Source organism: Symphalangus syndactylus, chromosome 12 (genome assembly GCF_028878055.3).
Source record: "Symphalangus syndactylus isolate Jambi chromosome 12, NHGRI_mSymSyn1-v2.1_pri, whole genome shotgun sequence".
In the NCBI taxonomy this organism is placed as follows: domain Eukaryota; kingdom Metazoa; phylum Chordata; class Mammalia; order Primates; family Hylobatidae; genus Symphalangus; species Symphalangus syndactylus.
In genome coordinates, this window is record NC_072441.2 from 95156828 (window position 1) to 95167277 (window position 10450).

The 10450-nt window shown below is 43.6% G+C and overlaps 1 pseudogene; it reads right to left on the reverse strand.

Annotated features, from left to right (window-relative positions):
• Window positions 1-6236: 6236 nt before the first annotated feature.
• LOC134734781 (small ribosomal subunit protein eS17-like) lies at window positions 6237-6645 on the reverse strand (annotated as a pseudogene).
• Window positions 6646-10450: the final 3805 nt, after the last annotated feature.

Consider the following 10450-nt stretch of genomic DNA (forward strand, 5'->3'; position numbering starts at 1 on the left):
GACTCAGTAATTTATAAAGAACAGAAATCTACTTCTCACAGTTCTGGAGGCTGGGAAACCCAAGATCAATGTGCCAGCAGATTCAGTGTCTGGTCAGGGGTGCTTCCTGTTTCCAAGATTTTGGAATCTTGGAATCTTGCTGCTGTGTCTTCATATAGCAGAAAAGATGGAAGGACAAGAGGCACTAGGGCTCTCCCTTCAACTGCTTTTATGAGAGTACTAACCCATGAGGAAAGAGTCCTCAGAACTTAATCACTCTTGGAAAGCCCCCACTTCTTAATACTATCACATTGGGTATTAGGTTCCAGCATATGAATTCTGGAGGTACACATATGTTCAAACCACAACAACTTCCTTCAATTCTATCTATGCTTCCTTGTGAAGCAAGGAAGGGCTGGCACTGAAGGTGGTCCTGTCCATGCCAAGGGCAGCCTTCTACTGCTGGGCCTCTTCCCACGGCTTCTCCAGCTGGAGCCAGAGCTTTGGGCACAACCCCAGGCCCTCTAGATGCCCTGGATCTCCAAGTGCCAATGCAGGGCCTCACTTGCCGTTACCCCTGACTTAACATGTTCTGCACAAAAAGGCATGTGAGGAGCATCTCTCCCTTCTCCTTTGCATCACAGTAGACACAGGGCCCTGCAGTGCTGCCTCATGTTTCCCAAGAGTTCTCACATCAGTCTGCAGTCAATTAGATGAGGGAATGATCATTGCTATGCAGAACCGGAACATAAAGAAGCTCAGGGTGCCGCAGCGAATCAGAAAGTGATGCAGAAACACCTAACCAAAAAAGATAGAGGCCATGTACACAAGGTTAGTGATGGGCTCTTATCTACCCCTGGCCTGTCCTGCACACCCTGAGGGAGATGAAAGTGAGGATTACCATTAAGCCATGCTGAAGAACATAGGTTAATTTTGTAGTCAGAAAAAAATGGTGACATTTCAAACCATCATTGTAATAAAATAATACATTTTTTTTTTAATTCAATGCTTATAGTCACATTATACAAATTGCCATCAGGTCACAGGTCTCAATAGTGTGGGTACAGTTACTCTCAATGAATCATTTTGCTGTCTCCATAAAGTCACAGGTGAACAAAGGCCTTCAGATAGTGTAGGGAAAGACACCAGATCCAACCGGACCCAAATAAATGACATGCAACATTTCATTACCCTGAGTGGGCAGGTCAGAAAATCAGCTTTCTATACACCTCTCCCTCTTCCCACACCTTCAGAATAGGGCCTCAGTAGGAAGAGGGGGCAGTTAGCCTTACCTGAGCCTGCCCCAGGTTCCATTTCAGGTATCAAGGACTTTTCAACCACTCCCTAACTTTCATGTGTCTATGAATAATCACACGCATGTGTGAGCATGTGCGTGTGCACGTGCGCGTGCGCGCACGCGCGCACACACACACACACACACACACATACAATTTCACCCCGGCCCAGACAATTTCCAAGGCTGCTGGTCAACCCTGGTGCTGGTTTCCTGATTAACAGTTGCTCACTCCAGGCTTTACCTTGTAAACCTAAGGAATTGTCCCTGGTTCTGCTCTGCTGCTTTAGGAGGCAGAGAACCTCTGCGCAGGCTGGAATCTTACCTTTCCAAAATCATTTCCAGACAGGATTCACCAAGGACATCTGTGTCCTGTGGGAAGTCCAAACTTCCATTCTGCAGGTATGTCTAATTTATTTCAGCATGCCGCTGTCCCTTTTCTGTGAAATTTTTCTTTTATTCCATGTGTCTTTCTCTGCCTCGCCCTCTCAGTCTCACCCTTCCTTCAAACTAAGTTAGGAGAGGGACTCTGCTATTTATGGTTGACCTTACCCTGCGCTTTGTAAGGTATGCTAAAGGATTTTCTCCCCACCCTTGCCAGTGGATTTTAAAATTAATTTTAAAAGAGAACGCAATTTCTGAGGCTGTCCTTCCTTGAAGGACACTTTTTATTCCCTTGGCAGAATGTGTACTGGGGATTGGGCTATAAAAAAAAAATCTTCTGTGCCTCTGTTTTATTTTATTCCTGGGGTGGTTTGGAGGGTGGGTGATGTGATGACACAACTGACCTCACAAAGTGTCCTCCTTCTCTGTTGGAGTTCAATTTACAACATAATCAGGCTTGGCAAGGGATACCCTGGAACAGCAGTAACCCTCTCTATACAAAACATCACTTTGCCTCAGGCCAAGCCTATTCACCTTCATGGTTACTTTTAGACAGTGCCTAGTATCTTGTGTACAACTATAGTACTTGGTCCCCAGTGATTAAAAAGAACACAGGGTTTGTCTACCTATACACACACACACACACACACACTCAGACTCTGACTGAGAGAAGTGTGCCTTCCAGAAGTGTTCCTTTCATTGCTGCCCAAATCCAAACCTCTTCTTTGAGAAGGGAAGGGCACAAGAAAGGAGGTACCTGAACCCTTCTCTGAGTCGGGGGCCCGTGGTTTCCCCCACCTTCCTGGTGGAGGCCTAGAGTCGGAGTGGGAGAGAGAAGAGGAGAGAGCTATGTTGAAAGACAGCTGGGGAGAAAGCAAGCCCTCCACTCCCCTCTGCCCCTTAGTCCATGCTAAAACCCCAGAGTACACCCGCAGGAAGTGGAAATGGGCAGTCCTGCTGTTTCCAGGTTCTGGTGGGCACCTTTCCACATCCTAAACCAAAATATGGGACATGGACTGTCTGGATTTGTTCTGAAGAGGTGGCAGGTCCATTTGTTCATGGAAATCCTGACAGGGTCAGCTGTGAATCACACTGATGCTGGTGTAGGGTTAACACCACGGAGGTTGCAGGGGCCTGTGCTCTTGCTATACTTCCCTCATAGCCCTCTCTTGTTATTTACTTAATTTCACATTTGTTAGTCGTGGTTTGGGTAGGGCAGGAGAAGCAATCATTTCCATTTACTACCAACCACATAGCACACAAAACGAAATGTAGACCACTCCTCTGTCACCGCCCACTGTTTCTGATGGCACAGGGACATTCTAGGATGGGGGATGAGATATCCGTCATTCAAAATGAGCCCAGAGGGCCACGGCTGGAAATATATGTGGTTGGCTGAATATAAGTGTCTGACCGTATATTTTTAAGATAAACTTTTTGTTTGTTTTGTTTTGTTTTGAGACAGAGTTTTGCTCTGTCACCCAGGAGGGAGTGCAGTGGCACAGTCTTGGCTCACTGCAACTTCCACCTCCCGGGTTCAAGCAATTCTCCTGCCTTAGCCTCCTGAGTAGCTGGGATTACAGGTGTGCACCACCATACCCAGCTAATTTTTGTATTTTTAGTAGAGACATGTTGGCCAGGCTGGTCTTGAACTCCTGACCTCAAGTGATCCACCCACCTTGGCCTCTCAAAGTGCTGGGATTACAGGCATGAGCCACTGCGCACGGCCAAGATAAACTTTAAAAAGAAAAAAAGACTTTAATTAGCTGGAAATCCACTAACCAGCACTCTGACTTAATTAGGACTATAAACTATCAGGAAAAGAAACAAATGATAACAAAAAAAGATAAAAATAATAGCTATTTATTGTGTCACTTCCATATGCCAGGAAGTTATTTCATATACTTTTTACACCAACCCTGGGGAAACTCTAAATGTCAAAGAGGTTAAGTAAGCTAGCTAAGAGCGTACCTCCATGTACAAGTGAGTCAAAACTCAACCTCGGGTTCTGTGCTCTACAGAGCTATTCCATATGCCTAAGTTTTGTCGTGTATTGCCATAACAGAATACCTGAGAATGTGTAATTTAAAAAGAAAAGAGATTTATTTGGCTCACATTTCTGCTGGCTGGAAAGTCCAAGAGCATGGCACTGGCATCTGCTCTGCTTTTAGTGAGGGCCATGTGCTGTGTCACAACATGGCAGAGAAGCAGAAAGGCAAGTGGGTGTGTTCAAAGAGGGCAAAACCTGAGAGTCAACCCTGCTTTGTAACAAACCGTGCTAGTGGGAACTAATCCATTCCCAGTAGAACTAACCCAGTCTTGGAAGAAAGACATTAACCTATCTTAAGGACCTAATCACCTTTTAAAGGCGCCATCTCCCAACACTGCTACATTGACAATTAGATTTCAGCATGAGTTTTGTCACAGACAAACCACATCCAAACCACAGCACTTTATATATCTTGCTTTTTTTGTTGTTTGTTTTGTTTTTGTTCTGAAGCCCTAAATGTGAAATGGGTAAGACTTTTACAGCTACTAGGGTAGTCATTAGTGCTGTTTATCAAATATTTTTGGATTGTCACCTTCTGAACATAGAGAAGGACAATATTTTCCAGCCCCCTCATGAGTGGGACACTGTGGCTGATACAGGTCAATAAGTTGTGAGTGGAAATAATAGAAGTGATGTGTGTCACTTCTGAACTGGGGCATTTAATCATTAACAGGAGACTCTCCAGAGCTGTCTTTCCTTCTGCAAAAAGGCAAGTTCCAGCTCCATCAGCATAGGTCTTGAAGTGAGGATGATTTCAAACCAAGCTTCAGCTGCCCCATGGTAGATATGTTATGTGCCTGAGAGTTGGGGATTATCTGATACTGCAGCATAACCTAGCCTATCCTAACTGATAGGATCACAACCTAAAGAGTGCAGAAATATATTTTTATTTCCTCGTAACTAACTTACCTCTCAAGCCCCCACTTCCACCAATAGTAGAAAATTCAGTGTTGCCCATTCGACTCACTGTGAGTATAGCTGTCTGCCATTTTTTGAGGAGAGAATACTTAGTCAATTCGAAGTTCCACCCCTTGGAACAGGGATGGCAGAGTATATCTAAGTTTTGGGTAATGAAGGGGGTAAAAAGAGTAGTTAAGGTTTTTTTGGTTGTTTTGTTTTGAGATGAAGTCTCGCTCTGTCACCCGGGCTGGAGAGTGCAATGGCAAGATCTCAGATCACTGCAACCTCCGCCTCCCAGGTTCAAGCGATTCTCCCACCTCAGCCTACCGAGTAGCTGGGAATACAGGCATGCACCACCACGCCTGGCTAATTTTTTGTATTTTTAGTAGAGATGGGGTTTCACCATGTTGGCCAGGCTGATCTCGAACTCCTGACCTCAAATGATCTGACCACCTCAGCCTCCCAAATGCTGGGATTACAGGCATGAGCCACAGTGCCTGGCCAAGAGCAGTTAAGTGCCCCATAACAAAGAGAGGCACTGGAGGTTACCTTTGTCCCAGGGCTGTCTTCTCATCTGCAAGCCATCACAGCCACATGGCTCTTTCCTCTCTACCTTTATGGTGGATGTGTCAGAGGCATGTGAACCAGAGTGACTCAATCTTGAATAGGGGCTGGGTAAAATAAGGCTGAGACCTACTGGGCTGCATTCCCAGGAGGTTAGGCATTCTTAGTCACAGGATGAGATAGGAGGTTAGCACAAGGTACAGGTCACAAAGACGTTGCTGATAGAAGGATGCAGTAGAGAAGCCAGCCAAAACCTACCAAAACCAAGATGATGATGAAAGTGACCTCTGGTCGTCCTCACTGCTCATTATACGCTAATTATAATGCATTAGCATGCTAAAAGACACTCCCACCAGCACCTTGACAGTTAATAAATGCCATGCCAATGCCCAGAAGTTACCCTATATGGTCTAAAAAGGGATGGAACCCTCAGTTCCAGGAATTGCCCACCCCTTCCCGGAAAACTCATGAAAAATCCACCCCCTATTTAGCATATAATCAAGAAATAGCCAACCAGCAGCCCTCAGGGCTGCTCTGCCTATGGATTAGCCATTCTTTTATTCCTTTACTTTCTTAATAAATTTGCTTTCACTTTATGGATTCGCCTCTAATTCTTTCTTGCGCAAGATCCAAGAACCCTCCCTTGGGGCCTGGATAGAGACCCCTTTCCAGTAACAGATGCCTGCAACACTGCCAAGGCCTCTGAACACGAGGCACGCCACTCTGCCCCTCCTCATCTTAACCCAAGGCCTCTAAAGTCTCTAGCCCTCTCACAATATTTCTCCCTCCTCCACACCAGATCTCTGGACCTCAAGGCTGCTAGGACACTGTGAGGTAGTCCTCGAGTAACTCATGCAATTACAGTGACTATTGCTCTGGCATCATGTGTGCCTCTCTAATGGCCTCACTGTCTGCCTAGGCTACACCTTGGGGAGCAAGTCACGAGTGCCCTCTTGCCTCAGGCCCCACTCCCACCAAATCTATCAGAGGTTTATTTTTGTTTGTTTGTTTGTTTTGTGCGGTTGTCCCAGGTTTATTGAAAATATTACAGTACTGCAGAAAGATTCAAAGAGGTCCCCTAGGCGTTTTGAAAGTCATCCCAACTGTAGGCTGACTGACCTGCAGGTTGGACAGACTGCCAAATGCTGAAGTCCAAAAGCATTTTCTTAGCGTCAGGATCTACTTCAATGATCTCCTGATCCAAGGCTGAGACCTCGGGAACATAATTGTCTCTTTTTTCTCTCTCCTCCTCCTGCAGCTTGATGGAGATAGCTCTTACTGGGCCCCTTCGAATCCGCTTCATCAGATGCATGACATAGCCTGCTATCTTGTTGTAGAGCTTCTCACTGGGGATAATGGCGATCTCCTCTCACACATGCTTGTCCGTGTGGAAGTCGTTGCCCAGGCGCGTGTAGTACTTTTCTATGATGACCTGGGCCGCCTTCTTCACGGTTTGGGTGTGAATGCGGCCCATGTTGGCTGGTCCTTGCTAAAAGAGCCCCTATCAGAGGTTTCTAACACACATTTTCTACACCCCACTGCTGGCATGAAGCCAACAGGGGTGGGGGAGAGGGATTAGGACTCTGAACATTCTCACAGGGAAGCTCAAGAATATCAATATCTTACTCTCCTGCTTTCCTTTCCCAACTCTCAGGTCCCTCCCCTTTTGAAATGTAAAACTATCTCTTACATCAGAGCTACTCAAAGTGCTGGCTGGCAACAAACTAAGTCTGGTTGGTGTCAGCACATAAATCACCGTATTGCTTCCTTCATCAAGAAAGTCTTGCTACCAAAAAAAAAAAAAAAAACACACACACACAAAAAAACCAACAACAGTGCCAACTGAACTAAACAGTGTTCATAGTGATAAAGTTGATTTACATTCTGGAATAGGCTTCTTATCTCAGTAATAAACAGGTCTCAGGAGGCAGCCGAGTTTGTTGTACATTCCTACCTATTCTGTGGTTTGTGGATAAATTTTATGCCCAGCTTCCTTCCGGTTTTGGCTTTTGATGTTCAAAGCCAGCTTTTGGAATTTAAAAAACCCTTCCACTCTCTGGTACCTTGTCTTTCAAGACTATTGTTTCAGCTATGAGTTTCAAACAACCCCATTCAACAATTCAATTGACTCCTTTGTTCCAGCCTATGTCTGCCCTCGTCCTGAGAATTTTTTTTTTAAATCATTGCTGAGAGACTGGTGAGGAAAAGATAATAATTCTGCCTCTGTGCTGTTCAGCTTTTTAATTGTATTTCCTATCTCTCTGGCTAGAACATTACATGGTTTTTAAGGTTGAGTTTTATTTTATAAAGAAGAATTAATTCTCTAAGCATTCAGATTAATCAAAGTTTGCCTAGCTCTTTGTAAAAATGACTTTTTAATTACTAGTCATTTTGAATCTGCTCCCCTCTAACAGCAGACATAATCAAAAAGTCACTCAATTAATGTGATGTTTATTAAGAATGTGTAATGTCATGAATAAATGCTTCTTATAATACGAACTGAAAAAAGTGGGTTACGATGTTGGGTTGCAGTGTGCGTATAACTTTTAAAATAACAACAAAAAGTCTAGGATTAGGAAAAAACAATAGAAATAAATGCATCTGTTTATATTTTTAATTTATATAATATTCTTTAATAGAAAAATAATTTTAATTTTTTTAAAAAGTGACTGTACTTCCCTATTGACTTATAACTTGGGAAACACATTAGTCTTGATTACAGTTTGCCTTATATTATTCTTTTGATGGTTTATCTCCCCAGCATCTGCTTTAAGAATCTTTTTTGCAATATTTTAATAACCTTCAAAAGCAATTGAACTCCTCAGCTGTGGTGCTTTTTTTTTTTTTTGCTTTTTTTTTTTTTGAGATGGAGTCTGTCTGTGTCACCCAGGCTGGAGTGCAGTGGCACGATCTTGGCTCACTAAAACCTCTGCCTCCTGAGTTCAAGCGATTCTCCTGCCTCAACCTCCTGAATAGCTGGGATTACAGGCGCCCACCACCACACCTGGCTGATTATTGTATTTTTAGTAGAGATGAGGTTTCACCATGTTGGCCAAGGCTGGTCTTGAACTCCTGACCTCAGGTGATCCACCTGCCTCAGTTTCCCAAAGTGCTAGGATTACAGATGTGAGCCACCGTGCCCAGCTGTGGTGCATTATTATTTTATCAACCCAGTGAAGAGCCCCTCTCTACATTCCTGATCCTCATTTCTACCCAACCCCCAGGTCCCCATATGCATTACTTGTCTGGCAATACATGTGCACCCTCACTCACTACATATGTATTGCTGATCTATGTGCAAACATGCTTCCAGTGTGCATGAAGGCTCAGTGCCATCCTATGCCAACCATCTCTTACTTTGCTCATCCAGTGCCTTATTTTCAGGATTTTTCCCATCACCAAACCCTTGTTGTTTCCTGTCTCAAAGAATAGTGAGGCATCTCCAACCCCTTACACAGACTGTGAAACGTCTGGAATTAAATTTCTGAGTGACCTCCACCCTGAGATTACACTCTGCTACAAGGCCTATAGAATGTTTTCTAAAGCTTTATTGAGATATATTTCACATAGTGCAAAATTCACCTATTTAAATGGTGCAATTCAGAGGTTATGTGCACACTGCAACCCAACATTATAACCCACTTTTTAAAGTTCATGTTATAAGAAGCATTTATTCATGTTATTACACATTCTTAATAAACATCACATTAATCTAATGACTTTTTGATTATATGTGTTGTTATAGGGAACAGATTCAAAATGGTAATAAAGAGTCATCTTCACAAAGAGCTAGGCACACTTTGATTAATATACTCCAAGGTCATACAACTATCACCACTAGGTAATTCCAGGATATTTTCATCTCCCCCAAAAGGAACTCTAAATCCATCAGCTGTTATTCCCCATTCATCTGTCCTCCCAAAGGTTGGCAACCACTTTTACTCCCTGTCTCAATGAATTTGCATACTTTTGACATTTCACATAAGTGGAATCATACAATATGTTGTCATTTATAACTAGCTTCTTTCACTTAGCATAAGATTTTCATATTTCACCCACAATGTAGTATTTCATTTAATATTTTATTCTTCTTCCTGGCAGAGTAATCTTCCATTACATGAATATACCATATTTTGTTTATCCATTGGGCTTGTAGAATTTAAAGCAGCATCATTTTTAGTACCTAAAGTATAGTCAATTTCTGTCAAGTAATTAGGATAATTATGTCTTTTTAAAAATAATAATAATTTAGGCATCTTAGCAAATGAATAGAAAAAAGAAGAGAAGATATTTAGGAAAAACCTAGGAAATTTCTATATTTTTCTATTCTTTCAGAAAAACAGAATTCTATGCAAGCTACAAATGTTTTCTCACTTTTTCCCTGTGCCTACACGTCTCTATACACCTTCCTAATCCTGAAAACCCAGAACACAGTGCTATGCTGGCTTGGTACTGAAACCCTAGTAAGTGTTGAATAAAGGGTGGATGAAGAGAGAATAAGAGACGCCACCTTGCTCCTTCTTCTCCCCGAAGCCTCCCCCCACCTCCACCTTGCTAGTCTTCCTTTTTGCGGTACAAATGGTTGAGCAGACAGTAGTGGGGAGAGCTGCAGGAGAGGTCAGCGGTTAAGCTTAATTACAAGTAAATATAATTTCTCTGGGGTTGCTGTGGAAAGGAGAGTAGATAAGATCAACGAAAGTACTTGGAGGGCCTTGGAAGACAGCCCCTCTGCAAATATAGGATTGGTTTTTATTGTTGTTGCTGCTAATAAAACAGATGTTCTCAAAGCATTCCTCCAACCAGTGAGAGGGCTGAGGAAATTGCTGTGTCTTTACTGGTTGCTGAAACCAAATAAAAATCAAATTAAAGTTTAATTCACCTCATAATTTTCTTCATGGCAGGTCTGCTCAGCAGCCTTGAGGCAGCGCCAACGTCCTCCTCCTCTGTGGCATACATCACCCTCAGCCCGGGGCCGCCAGAGGTCAGCTGCACATTTCCCTCTCCTGGAGGTCCAGTGTGGGTGTTTGCAGCTGAAGAAAAGGCCTAGGCCAAAACAAAAGGATGTTGGGAGCTGCTGGAAGATACCAGAAAGGACTTCCCTCCTCTTCCCCTCTCCAGGGTCTCCATGGCAACAGGGGGAAAGCTGCTAGGTATTCCAGCTATGTGACCTGGGCCGTTGTATATTACCCAGCCTCCTGAGGGGTGCCAGACCATAAACACTGAGACGCCTACAACCACAGATGTCATGCTCCCTCCTATGCTCCTCATACCCAGGACAG